Source organism: Siniperca chuatsi, linkage group LG1, assembly GCF_020085105.1.
Source record: "Siniperca chuatsi isolate FFG_IHB_CAS linkage group LG1, ASM2008510v1, whole genome shotgun sequence".
NCBI classification, from domain to species: Eukaryota; Metazoa; Chordata; class Actinopteri; order Centrarchiformes; family Sinipercidae; genus Siniperca; species Siniperca chuatsi.
Window position 1 is genome coordinate 22,651,104 of NC_058042.1, and position 16,244 is coordinate 22,667,347.

Genomic DNA, 16,244 nt, shown 5'->3' on the forward strand with positions numbered 1-16,244 from the left:
GGAAAGAAGCGCATAATGTCACAGAACAACCTGTGGTGGAGGAAGAGTGAGCATATGGCAGAAATGCAAGGAGAAGAAGAAATGGAGTTTTCAAACACTCTGCGTCCAATTTAATCCTGTTCTCTTTCATCAGGTCTGCTCTCCTCTCACACACAGAGATTACCTGTGTGTGTGTGTGTGTTTGTGTGAGAGCGTTTGATAGAGAATGAAAATTAAACTTCTACAGGTAAATTTTTACAACTTTAAGCTTTGCAATCCTTAAACGCAGTCAGAAGATCTAAACCAAAGCTTTTTGTCTGAAAAGTTGTGACATTGAGAGGTCTGGAACATTTTACGCCTCCAGTGGTTCCATTTTTTTCCTTCCTTCAACTACATTTTGATGGTTAAGAACAAAACCCGGATATTGTTTTTGTTCCCTGGAAACTGGAGCTAGTCTGTAAGCTGTTAGGAAGCACTGGAAACGTGAGGGTCCTTCGTGAATTCAGTGGCAAAACTCTTAGTACTAGAACTGAATAGTTACTTAAAATACTTTCACACTTTGTGAAACTTGCTTTTAAAATAATTAAAGTCTCAAAACAACAGTGTGAATTCTGCCACTATCCAAAGCTGCCTGGAGGCATAGAGAATTTTGAGGCATGTTTAAAATTTTGTAACTAAAATATGACACATTGTGCAATTGCAGCAGTTTTGCTGGCTGTTTGTGGTGATCACCTAGCTTTAATTCTAAAGTTAATATCCATGATTAATCAGCAACAGTTGTTATTCACAGAAGGGGTCATTATGGGTTTTTAGAGAACATGAAATGATGGAAATCCCTGCCAGAAACGTTTATTATGGGATGAGGTGGTTCAGTTGTGTTTTTCCAACTAAACTGTAAACAGGCAGTGAAATGTAATATGTAAAAAGTACATACTGTATATACAACATGTCCAGTGGGACAAGAGGTGACGTCAATTTGACAAAAGTTTTTAGTAGAAAACATTCACTCAGCCTATAAATATGTATATAATGAAGGATCTTTAGGGCCACGTTAAGACCAACATTAGCCATGCATGAAAAAACAGTGGGTGGTCCAGGAAAAAAGGTGAGTCTGGCTCAACGACATCATCCAGCATGTAAATGTATTTCTACAGTTTACCTTGCCAAGATAAAATGATTGTGAATTTTTCAGAGTTGTAAAAGCCTGTGTCATAGTATTATAAACTGCTGGGCATTGTATTGACTTCTAAGCCTTCAAACTCGTGAACTGATTACTCCAACTGGACTTACTGCATCGTATTTTATCGTCTCACTGGTACCTGAAGCAGCGCCCTCCCACCAACAAAGCCCCTTGCCTTATGAGAAAGCTCTGCAGGATTTTCATCAGGTCCTTTAAAATATCTATGTTGTAAAAGATTATTTGGCTCAAATGTGGGATTTTTCTATACCTTCACCAATGTACACTATGGTTTATAAGCCTGTCACCATAGCTACCTGAACCATGTGTGTTTGCTTTTATGTGATGTCTAAGGGCCGGATTATACTAGAAAATAAGTGTTTTGTACGACCTATTGTTCGACCACATCAGAAATCTAAATCTGAAGCTATTCCACCGTCTGATGAGCAGTTCTGATGGCATTCCTGATTTAATTTGCATATTCGGAATACTGTATATGCCCTCACCATCCTGAAGTGTGGCCCGGCAACAGCCAGACTAAACCATGGCTATCAAATAGTTATTTGATATTTTATTTTGCTTTCATAATATGTTTACCTATACATAGATTTGCAATATATTTATTTATAAATTTAAGTATCACTCCTTTGCTTTTTTGGTCTTTTTTTAAGCATCTGAATTTACTTCATGAACTCCCAGTACAGTGACTGGGTCTCACTGAGAGAAAAATGTAGGTTGACCCAGCAAGTGTTTGTGTGTGTGTGTATAATTGATATAGAGTGCCACACAAGGCAATATTTGTGGGAGAGAAGCAAAGGAACAGTTGTGGAAGTGTGTGTATGATTACGTGTGTATGTGTGTGATAGAAGCAGGGGAGTTCATTCTGAAACAGGCCGTCTGTTCTGAAAGCAGAGCATGTGTGCGTGTTGGTGCTTATGTGTGCGCTCTACTTTCTGAGAGCACAGGGCGGAGGGAGCGAAGCGGAGCGGGGCGTAATTAGGCCACGATTTGAACTCTCTTAGTTCCTCCCTGAGAGGGGGCACAGGGTGATGCCAACTATTATAAATCGAGCTGGGTTGTATATGTGTGTCTGTGTGTGTGTAATAATGTGTGAATTTGTGTGCCTGTGTGTATGTGTGTGAGAGGTATAGGAGGTAAAAGGGAGGCAGCTTCTGATTGGTTCAAAGTATACTGTTAAATATAGCTTCATCAGGGCAGTCTGGTGTCTTACTGGTGCATGACATGCTTGTGATATTCTGCACTCAACTCACAACTGTTGGGTCATGTCACGCCACTCTCTCTCTTCAGTTTCTTTGTATCGACTGTTAATCAAATACAAGTGCAGAAATGATTCAGAATGTTCCCACAGCACGTTTGAGGTGATAAAGAATTATCATATTATATCCTTATACCTGTGGTTCCAAAACCATGACAGATGTAATATTATTATATTATATAATAAATAATATGGGCCCATTATCAATCACTGTGAATAAAAGCCAACAGGTGCTCTGCAGATTTACAGATAAATATTTAACGTTAAATAAACAATGAATACAATTAAATATACTAATATGTTGAATGTATTTCTTTCATTTTCTTCTAAATTAAAATCAGCTTATATTTAAGGTGTTCAAGGACAAACAAACAAATCAAAACAAGAAAAGGTTTCAGGCATTTTCAGAATCACAATCAGAATCAGAAATACTTTATTGATTGAAACTCTTTTGTTAGAACAGAAATAGAAGTTCTAAGCAAATCAAAATATAATACACTATAATACAGGTAAGTATAATGTACTTAATAAATTAAGTACAAAGTGGATATAAGTATAAAAATAAAATAAGTGTAAAGTACAAAGTGGATTTACTGGTTTTAATGGGACATGTGAGCCTGCTGTTGATGTGGGGAGAGAAAGCACACCCGCAGGTCTGAATTTACTGACAGGCGCTTTCTTGTCTTGTTTTCATGTATACCAGGGCTGAGAGAGCCACATCACACATATATGATGCTGGGGACGAGCAATACCACCGTAAATGCGCTATCAGACGATGATGATATCTGTCTTCCACAAGCAGCCAAAACCTGTCTGTTAAGCCGTTAGCTGAGTAGTGTTGAGTCTGATTTTAGTTTTGTTGGTCAGCTCAGATTCAGTCCTGTCAGACTGTGTTGAGGGCTGAGATGTATCAGCATTTCTTTGAGCTCTGTTCACTGTGTCAAATCTTTCAGTTGCTGCTCTGACGGTCGCTATTTTTTTGCCTGCCAAGCTCCTGAAAAACTCTGAGCCAGAAAGCGTGTTGTGTTACTATGACAACCGGCAACTATGACTTGTCACGTCATTAGCTGCAACATAACTGTATTTAATACAGACTGTTTTGACATTTTTGACATAAAATGTTAAACATTAATGTAAATGTCACCATTTTTTTAATGTGGTGAAACGTTATTAAAAACAATAAATTAACAATGATATTAGAAAGCTTGCGGCACTCTGGGCCCATCCTCAAGGCACTCCAGGGCACCCACATTAGGAACCACTGCCTTATACAATACACCAAGTTCCTTGTGGCTTCTAAGGTTCAAGTTGAGATTTTTACTGTTTCTTAGAAATGAATGACCAAAATCACATATACACTCAAATATAGCACAGAGTCACAAATGTGTAACTTATAGAGAGCTACCTGAAAGCAGAAAGGGCAGGGGGCCTGAGCAATTGCATGCACGACCTACATGCAGATTGCAAATGGTAGCAGCATCATATTTCACAAATGAATTTTACTTAATTGAAATCTACTTAAATAAATTCTACATGGCTCCTTCATATTCACGAATAGGTCGCAAATATGGTGTTTGTTTTGATTACTGAAACGTGTAAAAATGAGTCAGATCTTGTTGCAAATTTGCAACTTGCATGTTGGAAATCTGGTGAAACTAGTTCAGACAAACTACTGATATCACAAATCTCAAGACAGTCTGACAGTTTTCAAATCTGTAAAATTTTAGTTCACCACTGAGATCCATCAGACTCCAGACAAATAAATCAGGACGAGTAACTTCCTGTAGTGTCCGCTCATTGCTTGGCAACTGGTCCAGACCAAGAAATTCGGCATCCTGTAAAACAGCAATTTGACGTTTTTACACTTCGGTTTTGTACAGATGAAACAAATGAGATACAACATTTTAATTAGTGATCTTCAGAGGTGCTGGTAGGCGGAATTTGTTACCTTTGAACAGAACCAGACCAGCTGTTTCCCCCTGTTTCAAGTTTTTGTGCTAAGCTAAGCTAGCAAGCTCCTGGTGGTAGCTTCATATTTAGCAGATATAAGAGTGGTATCAATCTCCTAATCTAACTCTTGGCAAGAAAGCAAATATGATTGTTTCCCAAAATACATTTCCTTCACAGCATCCATTATTTCTACTAAACATATTGGAACATGTCATTAACCAAAGGGGAAAAAAACACCCATTTTTTATTAAAATTTTTTACTTACTTTCTCAGTTAGCTGAACTTTTAGCTGAGTTTAACCATTAGCACAGTGTAAAGCAGCAGTTTTGCTGCTGTGGTTACTTGCAGTCTAACGTACTGTAGGTTATTTTTCCCGCTGCTTTCGACTGATTGGACGAGGCCGTCAACCAAGTAAAAGCTGCACTCCTTGGTATTCATAATTACTTGGTGTAGAAATAAAACTGACACCGTTCTATAAATTAAATTTTTTTTTCTCCAACTTGCTGATAGCCCATTTAGGAGCCACTGATCAATTAAAGTCCTCTTGTAACCTCCCCTGCACCCACACACACAAACACACTCATCCCATTAATGAGCGGCCGGCTAATTAAGACTCAAAAAAGCGGGGGAGTTACTTCTTTTTGATTGATTGCACCCACCGTCTTCTCTTCCTGCTATTTTGCATTTTAATGTTCATTAATAAACTTTTATTGTTTTGTTAATTATAATACCACCCTCCCCCGTTGAGATAATAACTGAACAGAGCGATTTGTTCCGAAAGATTTTCTGCTACATGAAGAAAGACAGAGAAAAAATGAAGGAAAGACAGGAAACAAAAGACAAAAAATAAATGAACTGAGAGAAAATAGCAGGAAGTGAAGGGTGATGTATGGTAGTGAGAATTTAAAATGGTCTTTTTTCATATTCAAACAAACTAAATAACACAACAGCGTTCACAATTAGTGTTTAATTAAGTTTTTAGTAGCATGGCCTTTGAAGTAGCAAATGTCCGCGATGGCTGATTGAAATCTAGACAACCTCTTGAAATGTTTGCCCTCTGCTGATGCAGTTTTTGCAGCGACTAAAAGCTTAAAAACACCAAACTTTTCAAAAGAAATCTTGAAACTTTCTCTCAACTTTCTCTCTTATTTAACATAAGTCTTAATAAGGTAATGTGAGGCACAGTCCGTGTATAGAGTGTATGTGATGTTTACTCTGTGTGTGTGTCTCTGCAGGGGAGAAAGAAACTGATTGCTGCAACATCTGATTGTTTTTTTCAGTCTTTTCATGCTTAAGTACATCTGCTTGTGTAGGCGTGTATCTATGTGCATATATGAGTGTGTGTGCATGTTTGCTCATTTAAATGTGCAGGTGTGCATGTGTGCTGCAGCCCTCAAGGTGCTAGGCCAGGGACGCGCATGATGGATCGTGGAGGCCAGTTGATAGCGCCATTACTCACTGACACACACACACACACACACACACACACACACGTTCTCACACACGCATACACACCCGCCTGACACCTTGACACCTGTCCCCCATGGGGGTCTGCCTGCCCCTGAGGCCATTGCCCTGGAGACGAGCAAAGCCCAAAATTATTCTGCATGACAGCAAATATACGTAAAGTTTGAAAAAGGAAAGAGCTTCAAAACTTTGTAGGACATTCCCAAACATTGTCTTTCTCTCCTTCTCTCTCTTTCTCCTGCTGCCTACCTTTCCCTTTTCTCTTGCACTCAGAAATCTATCTATCTATCTATCTATCTATCTATCTATCTATCTATCTATCTATCTATCTATCTATCTATCTATCTATCTATCTATCTATCTATCTATCTATCTATCTATCTATCTATCTATCTATCTATCTATCTATCTATCTATCTATCTATTTTTCAGAATTTATCTGGCTCAACTTCTGATATTTCACACTAATGACCTCAGGGGGAGGGGGAATTCCTACACAGATGATAACATTAGGAAATTTATGTAAGATACATTAGTCCTGACAGGAGACGTGTCTATGCAGAGTATGAAAGAGAAAGCCTAACCTACCAGCACAAAATGAATGGAATTGATACACATGGGAGAATGGGGAAAATGGCAAGATGGCAAAATGGTAAGATTGATAGAGTGGAAAAGGAAGAAAACACCAGAAGCAGTACAGCCATTAATTTAACACTGATAGAGAAATGTGCAATTGTTAAATACAGTGTCAATGTCACTGGGAACCTTGGATTAAAATATTAGCTTCATGGAATACAAAGGACAGTCTTGCATTTAACTTAGTAAACATGCTTTTTTGTATTTTTTGTACTTTAAGAGCCAAGTGTGATATTTATCAGCTAATATAATGAATATGTTTTTTTCATGGACACATCTAGAAGCAATAGATTTACCAGCATTTGGTGGGTGATCATTTCAGACTGACTTTCAACATTAGCAGGATGTTCATATATGTGTGGAATAAAGAAAACCTATACTTGAAAAACTGTACTTGACTGTGTGACTACCAGTGTTAATGACCTTGTTATTATTTGATTTTAATTTAGTCTCGATGTGTTGATAGCCCATCACACTGGAACCAGTCAGTATCATCTAACACAAAACAAGCAATTAAATCTATGAATTTTTCTTTTTACTAAGATTTTTTTAAACACAGAGGTTGGACATTCAAAAGTCACAAGTAGGTCTCAAGTCTGCAGTCCCAAGTTAAATTTTACACTGATTATTGTGTCCTAAACAAGTGGTTATAACTTGTTTTGCAACTTGTTTTTCTACCCTTTGCTAGTCCCACACAGCCAATGGCACGGGCTCCATAATGGCCCCAGTACAAGTGACTACATTAACATTAACTGTTTGTTAGTGTTAGTGTAATGTGTTAAATACTTTGTATTGACACAGCGTATGCACTGTTTGTTTCAAAGCATGGTACCTAACACATGTCTATGGTTTTGGGAACAATCATTGTTCCACTACTGCTGGCCATTCCTCAATGACAGCTAACATTAGACATATAGCCAATTGGTAATTAATAATAATAATTAATAATAATACAAATTAAACATTTAGACTACCAAATCTAGGATGCAAAGATCACCTCGGTGTTGAGGGTTGCTTGATTTCTTATTAGCAATGTTACTTAGCTCTTAGTGGTCTTAAAGTAATACTCTTTCTATATGTAGTCTACCTATATCTAGCCTTTTTTTTCTTTTTACTCACCCTGAGTAGACTTGAAAGGTGTCTATTGCAGTAAAAGTTGGTTGTATACTCAGTAGCAGTTTTCAGCTTGAATTCAAGCAGTGACAAGTTTTCAAAGCATAAAAATGTAGTAAAGCATCCTTCAACTTCTTAAACCATTCCTGCAGCATAATACTCACTGTCAAAACAATGAGCTTAAAGACACCAAAACACTCCTTAAAGCTGAAGGGGACTGCACAGTTGCACACAGTTGCTGCACAAGCGACCCCTTTCATATTACATGCAATCATTTAATCCGTTGTTACTATACTGAGTTTTAAAGCATATGCTGAAGTCTGCATGTGTTGTGGTAAATTCTTCGCTGTGAGTTGAGTGTGTTTAGATTTACCAGAACCTACAGTACATGCTATATGTGTGTCTATTGTGTTAATATGTGTTTGTGTCTCTGCCAAAAGCATCTTTGTATTCCAAGTGTAGAGTGAAGGACAGATAGTTCTTCCCCCATGTTGACTGATATAATGAGAAGAAAGAAAAATGCAAAAGAATAAATAACATGACACAAATTGAGGTTCAGTGGCTAATTGGCATTAAATGGGGCATCGAGCGCGGTGAGAAAACACTCATATCTCACTTTATCTTCATTAGTGGGAAAAACTGATGTGATTTGCTTGTGTGTATGTGTGTACTTCAAAAGGAATAGTAACCAGTATGCATTGATTAAAACAATATCACTGGGTCATATGTGTATTTTCAGTCAGAGTTGTTTCCTGCAAATTTTGAGGTATCAAATTAAAAAAGTAAATTCAACCGAATTCTTTCAGTGCCGACAGAACAACATAGATGCATCAGCTGAATAAAAATCTAAAAATATTTCGGTTTACAATAGCTGCCAAACAACTGGCTGAGTTTCATTGCTCAACAAGAAAAAATAGGCTTTTGACAGTTTGGCATGCAATCATCTATAAATGTCAAACCTGCTGTCACTCGTACCCTTTCACATGCCGCATACCATGTTTCTCAGCCTGAGGTAAAAATTACAGAATAGACTTGATGTAAGAATCAACTGTTGCTGATACCTATTATTTCACACTTGTGAAGAAACAGGCCCAAATGCCTCACTAAGTGATGCGTTTAATTTTTGTACCATCTGTTTATCTTGCCATGTTTGAATGTGTTTCAACAAGTTATTTTACTAAATATCAGCTATATGTTTGTTTGGTTTCTTCAACTATATATGATATTTGTTTCAGTGCAGTACCACTTGCCACCTCCCGTTTTCTGGTTACAGAACCAGCCACCGTGTAATTCAAACACTGCAAAAGACAGCAACAATGTTCTGACTAATCTGCCATCTGTACATAACTATGGCAGTCCAATGGGCTGACAGACATTTTAACTGACATGCAGTCAGGAGGCATCAAAGGATATATCAATTAGTATTATAAAATACTTTTATAATTTTATATAAATGTTTCACCAATGATTTTCCCACCTTTAAAGGTTGAAAACCAATGAAAAAGTCATGAAGGCAAACAACTAGCCAAACAGACAGAAGGTTGAAGAAAAACAGCTGTAAGGCTCATAGTCACATAATGCGTCTCTAACAGACAGACAGTCAGAAATATCTGGACAGACAAACACACAGGAACAGACAGACAGAAAGGCAGCTAGCCTGGTAGACAGACAGGTAGCTGATGTTATATATAAGGACTCCCAGGGACTTGCTACAGCACACAGCAGAGCACCTGGGGACACGGCAGCCATATGTTTAAGCTTTGTCTCGTCCTACAAAACTCAGTCTGCCCTTCACGTGATTTGTCAAAGCGCTGTGCACAGTGACAGGTACAGGGTACAGGAGGACCCGAGATACTGAGACGCACAGCAACTAAAGGAGAGAGGTGGATGGAGGGAGAACGAGAAAGAGAGAAGGAGGGTGATGTGAAATACAGTAGGGCTTTAAGACGCACAGAAAACAGAAGGAGAGGGAGACTGGCCAGAGACTAACTGAGAGTTGAGCTGTATTAGGCAACAAAATGTTCAAAAGTGTGTCTGGGGGGGTGTAGCAAGCAGGTAAAACACAGCAGGACAAGAGGTAGTTTAGAGATGAGATGAGGGGGGAAGGAGGTGTAGGTTAAGAAGAAGCAGAGTGCCTCCGGGTTTCTTTTCCTCTCCTTCTCCCAACTCCGCTCCCTCTCCCTCCACCTGCTCTTCTCTTGCCCCGTCTTTCAGTCCCCCTTACCTCCAAACCCCCCCGTCCTTCTGTGCAGGGGGTTGAGGCGCTGAACAGATTATGGCATAATTAAGGCGCTAAAGCAGCACATTATCCACCTGGTGGTTTATTCGGGGTGGCTAGCACCGTGGCTAGGCTAATCAGCCTATGTGTGAGTAGGTGTGTGTGCGTGTCTGTACAGCCAGCAGCATTGGGGCCCATCTCCCCTGATTAAGGCCTCTTATATGGGTGTGTTAAAAGCATTAGGTGAGGACAGGAATGTAATTCGTCATGTTTAAAGGCTGGAAATTGAATCAGGGATTAAGAGGCAGCCAAATGAGCACACATACACATAGTCGGCTAACTGGAGGGAAGTCATATCACCTTGTCTGTCTGTCTTTTGTGATGCTCTCTCTTCATTAGTCCCTCTACATTCTCTGTTATTCCCCTTTGTTTGTTTAATTTATCTCGTTCCCGCTCTCATTCTGCCTCCATCTCTCTCCATTTCCTAGTTGACTCTGAGGTTACATGCATCTCAAAGCAGGGAGACAACACATCTCACCCACACTCTTTCTTTCTCCTCTCTTTATCTCTCTCTCTCTCTCCACTGTCCTCTGAGTGGTTAAATTGAAAATAATTGTGCAGACAGACCCCAGAATGCAATCAAAGAGCACGACAATGTACTTGGAAGAGAAGCTGGTATTATTAGGTTGGGGAGAGTACTAAGTGTATAGTGAAATACCTCAGAGAGTAATTTTATACCTTCAGACTTTATTAAAGCTAATAGGTTTATATATACCTCCCCGAGGCTGGTCAATTCATTAGTTGTAACCGTTAGGAACTATTACGCACACAACAAAGTCAGAGCGTTGAGACAGAGAGGAGGAGCGAAAGAGTGTGTGCAGCTGCACGTCTGTCTTCATGTTTTCTTGAAATGTGTTATAAATAGCAAAGCAGATTTTTTTTTAATTACTAAGACTTGTTATTTGATAATTCTAAATAACAGTAGAAAAGATTAAGTAAAATCTTGTAAATATTTAAATCACGAAAAATACTGACAAAATAAGTTATACACACTACTTAAAGAAAATGAAAAGCTATTCAAAACAGCAGTTAATGCAAATGAATGTATTTTGAAAATGTGACGGAAGTTCTAAAAAAAATAGCTACCAGTTTCATGAACTAGCAGTGAAATAGTTTAATATTTGATGTATTATTACATACTATTATGTCTGATTTCCTGTAGCTTAATTTCAGTCTTAATCTTGAAATCCTCCATGTATGTATTTAGCATTTCAATCAATTGTTAGAGAATCATCAAACGAACTTGTTTTTAACATCTAATAATACTAACTGTAATACTACTACTAATAATAATAATAACAACAATAATAATTATAATAATAAAAGTAATAGTAATAACAATAATAATGGAATTTTAAGCAAATTCATTGAGTTAATAGTTAACATCTATTGTAGTATTTAAAATAAATGAATGACATTCCTATTGAAACAAGTAAAGAAAGATTACATTCAGTTTTAACTGAGGAAAGGACAAAGAGATGTGAACTCTACATACCATTTGACAAAGTCCACATGTAACGATAGCTGCAATGAACAGCCTCGTAGTTTTGCTAAAGCAGCGTTGAACAAAGAATCTAATCAGAGAACTTGAAAGAAAAAAGACAACGGACTGGCAACATTGGGAGTGTCTTGTTCAAGGGCGCTGTCTTTATTTTCATACACTGCTGAGTGGGACAAGCTGAACAGTAAAATGGTGAGTGCTAAAGAGCCAGTAGTGTGTGTGTGTGCGTGTGTGTGTGTGTGTGTGTGTGTGTGTGTGTGTGTGTGTGTGTGTGTGCATGCGCGTCCTTATATGTGAGAGACACCTTGAGGGGGTATGACGGTGATGATGGTCAAGTCAAAGCCTGTTTGAACTATAAATAAGATGAAGGAAATTAAAATTCTAACATATTTTCTTGGCATGTGCATGAATTAAGATATCTAATAGAAAAGGTGAAAATCGAACACTTTTTAAATGAATGACATAAACACCGTTTTGACCCTTTTAGTACACTGCAACACAGCTTCATAGTCTCGCACCAATTTTAGCACATAAATAGTATGTCTGTTTAGGGAAAACACTTTATTTACCACAAAATAAATCTGAGCAAATTATGTACAAATATGCATCATTGCTTTTAAAATATTTTGATGGGTATGTTGCTGCTTTTTTTTGTTTTTTACAAATATGTCTCAAAAGTGTGCTGTTTACAGACACAGGGGTTCATGTCCCCTTTTTAACAAGCAATTTCCCTGCTGTAGTGTCCTTGAGCAAGAGACTGGACCCTCACTGGTTCCCATGGGTCCCATTTCACAGTTAACCTTTCACTCTGACCTCACTGGAGGCAGCAAATGAAATAAGTTACTCTGCAGGAATGAAAGATTAAAATGCAAAATGTCCCTAATACCTTTTAAGAGTAGTGGACATACACAACATCACAGGACCAATAGCAGCTGTGTGTCATATTAATATCAATATCATATAAAGTACAATGAAAAATATCAACAAAGTCTGAATTTATTTTCTATAATTACTTGAATTATTGTCCTTGTTAGCATAGTATTTTAAATACTTTAAATCACACCATTTATGAGAAGATGGAAGGGAAAACAGAAGTTTGCCTTTTGCCTTTTCTGTATGTCTGAAACCTCACCTGCTTCTCCTACTTCTAAACTGGTACAGCACAAAGAATAAATCTCAGAAAAGTTAAATTGAATGAGGACAAAAAGCATCAATACAGAAAGGCTGAGTCATTGTCAAGGGCACCTTTTTTGTATTCAGTGCAGGGTAGGACATATGTGATCATGCATCTGCAGCTACTATTAAATTATGACTGTACTGTCGGCAGTAAGACAGCATATGGTCCAAAAGTGTTCTGCAATTTTTAATCAGTGACTAAACCCTTAAAAGACTAAATATCTGACATCTATAATTTCTGCATATGTATATTTTATTCAAACCAAATGTTGAGGGATTTTAAAACGTCAGTTTGATTGCGATTCAGCCTAGCATTTGAATGTTTTGTCTCATGATCTGTGCATGAGTATCAGCCAGACATTTAATCATCTGATTTGAATGAGATTCACTAAAGACAATGTCAGCTAAAAAATAAAAATATATAAACCAGATGTACTTGTTTAGAATGCACTTGAATAATATTTCCAGCGATTCACTTTATTTATTTTATTAACTATGCATATTCATGTTTGTAATAAAAATGTGGCTGTGGAAGAAAATCTGCTAGTATACACTTCTAGTTTCTGCATGTCTTTTTGTTTAAACTTTTCTATCATTTTTAAATTTGCGGCATTTTAGCTATACATGCATGCTTCTACAACATGCAGGTCGTTGTCAAGATCGCAGCACTGAGCATGTTATTAGGTCACATCTGTAATTCTATTTTTAGACTCATCCCAGTCAGATGAATGTCATTGCCACTAACAATAATAAACAGATTTTACCCTGAAACGTCTTCATTCAAAAGTTGGATAAAAACAATATGACATTTGTGTAACTCAGTGGATCACATAATTAAACAGCGGCAGTCATGACATTTAAAAAAAATGTTTATTCACAACGTGTGCATTATTATAAAGAGGAAATAGCTCGTGAAATGCCCCTTGATGTGTAATTGCTCTTGAAAAAGTAAATAATGATTGCCATGAAATCAAATGCATTTTATGTGACTCAACATGACAAAGTATTAAATCACTATAGTCATCACATTGTTTTTAGTATGAGTAACACCGCAATTATTTTGCTGCGTTCTTTCTTTCTATAATTACAGTGTAACTACAATGTAACTACATGTAACAAAATGTGACACAGCTGCTTGCTGCCACCAGGCCAATTATTCACCTGACCTTGACTGGATTTACTAATCACACTGTTAGACGTGGTGACACCATAAGACAAACACACCACCTGTCCTGTATTTTTCCCATTTTAGTATTTCCCGTAGAACAACTCATAATTCCCCATTTTTTTAATATTTAATTACGTCTAATTGCTCTATAATTACTGAGAGGAGGACATAGTAATCAACACAATGGAAATGACATGATGATATGGTTTCAATAAAATCAAGTCATTCTGATTATTAGGAAAATATCAAACACTATCTGAAATATCATTGAAAAGACTCATCGTAGCTGTTTAACCCTCAACTTTAATTTTACTACTAAATTCTTTGTAACGATTACCTCTATGTGTCAGCCTGTTTTGTGTGATTAAACCTGTTGTAGTGTCACATATTCAGCTTGTTCCATCTACCTGCACATACTTAGTAGAAGTTTAGCAGCTAAACAATACCTTTCAAAACTAATTGAACCCACAGGAGCTTCCAGACCAAGCATTTGGATGAATTTGTGAATTATGTGAGAGGTTGCAGTTATCAAAAGGAAAATGTCATCCTGGCTCTGCCTGTCTCGATGATCTAGTGTGTTCTTTTTTGTTTATAACTTCACTTTATGCGTGGTTGTTCTGTAGCTATTCTGGTGCTGAATGTGCTGGATGACTCTGTCTGCCAGCTCAAAGACAAAGAAGGACGGTCATTAGACTATTCTGTAACATCAGGTACTGTACACCTCTCTCTCTCTCTATTTCTCCCTCTTTCTGTCTCTCTCACACACACACTTTACATCTTTCTTGCTCTATTTTTCTATCTCTCTCTCTCTCTCTCTCTCTCTCTCTCTCTCACACACACACACACACACATATTCTGCGCTATGGTCCACATTCCATCAAAGTCCAGTGTCATTTCCTGGTATAGAGCACCATCTACTGGTCCTTTGAGGCTCACCTCAGCTGCAACTCAAATCTCTATCTCCCATTTGCAGGTTTCAAAAGAGACAAACATGTTTAGCGACACGCTCAATGGGAGGTCCACACTGAATAAGGACTGTGATTTTTGATTAGTGTCAACACACATGCACGCAATATAAATTAATAGAATGTAAGACATTAAAAAGACCATCTTCTCTAAAGAATTATACTCAATGTGAAACATACTGTTTTGCAAATGATAGGTCCCTGGTAGGAAAGTTGGGTTGCTGGAAGAATAAAACTGAAGTAGGTTTTACAAGAAAATTCTAATATGAAGTCACTGATTTTGGTATGTTGCCGTTACATTCACGTGTCTCTACAGGAATATATCAGCTGGGGGAAAACATTTTAGGACCTTTAGGCTTCCATTTTTACATGCCTTAAACGGGTTATATTATACTCTTGGCTGGCATAATAGTCATGAGGGCAAATCAGGTCTATTTGAAAATGATGCATTTACAATGTTTGCTTTTACTGTGCTCATATTTATTACAAACTACTTTTAGATTCAAAAACAAGTTGTATCATTTTAAATTTGTGGAATTCACTGAACTGCATGTGAATATAGATTTTGTGTGTATGTGTGTGTGTGTTGCACTCGGAGGGTGCTTATTCTGTGTGTGGCTGAGTGAATGCAGCCATTGGCCTAAGTGCAACTGCTTTAGCTTTTGTCTTCTATTTTGCGAGCTCCTACAATAGCCTGTTATATTTGTTAAAGTGATGAATGAGTTTGCCCATTCCATTCTTCATTTTGTGTGTGTGCGTGTGTGTGTGTGTGTGTGTGAGTGTGTGTGTGTGCTCCAGGCTTCTCAAAGTCATTGTTTCCCTAGAGAGGGGTCAGTGTGCTGGTCAAAGCTTTCTGCTGCCATGCTCACCTCCCACCACTGGCCAGAGAGAGGGAGGGATGGAGGGAGGGGGGGCTGACTTGCTCACTTATACCTGTAATGTAGGGACATTAAAATAATACTGGGATCTCTCACTGTTTCTGTTTTTACTCTTCATTTTTTTGTTTTGTATATAATTGTAATATTTACAGGAGGAAACAGAGGCAAAAAGAACAGGTACTCTTGCATTAGACAGGCAGATAGATAACTGAACAAAAAACTGTTACGAGTACTCAATAGAATCAGTTTTTTTGTGTGGCCCCTCCACAAACAGATTCCAAAGTTTAGCGTAATTTCTAATGTTAAGGGAAGATGAAGAAGAAGAGGTTGTGTTAAAGTCTCTAAATGTGGTGAAACTTATGAGGAATTTCCTGACAAAATCCAAATTGTAATATTTCTGTAAAAGGCATTATATTCCTACAAAGACAGTAGTACACTACACTGCACTACAAAGTGCAGCTTGAAATAAGAAGAAATATTCACACCAGGCCTGCCAGTTGGGTCATAGGCTCACTTCCCACACACACACACACACACAATCCACCCGTTATTAAACAGTCTGTCATGGGGGTTGAGTGTGTCGCTTCTCTCCCCTGTCCGCTCACTGCCTCTAGAACAATTTCAATTTTAATAGCTTTTACTATGTATCTGAAGCACTGGAGACATAGAAAGAAAGGGCA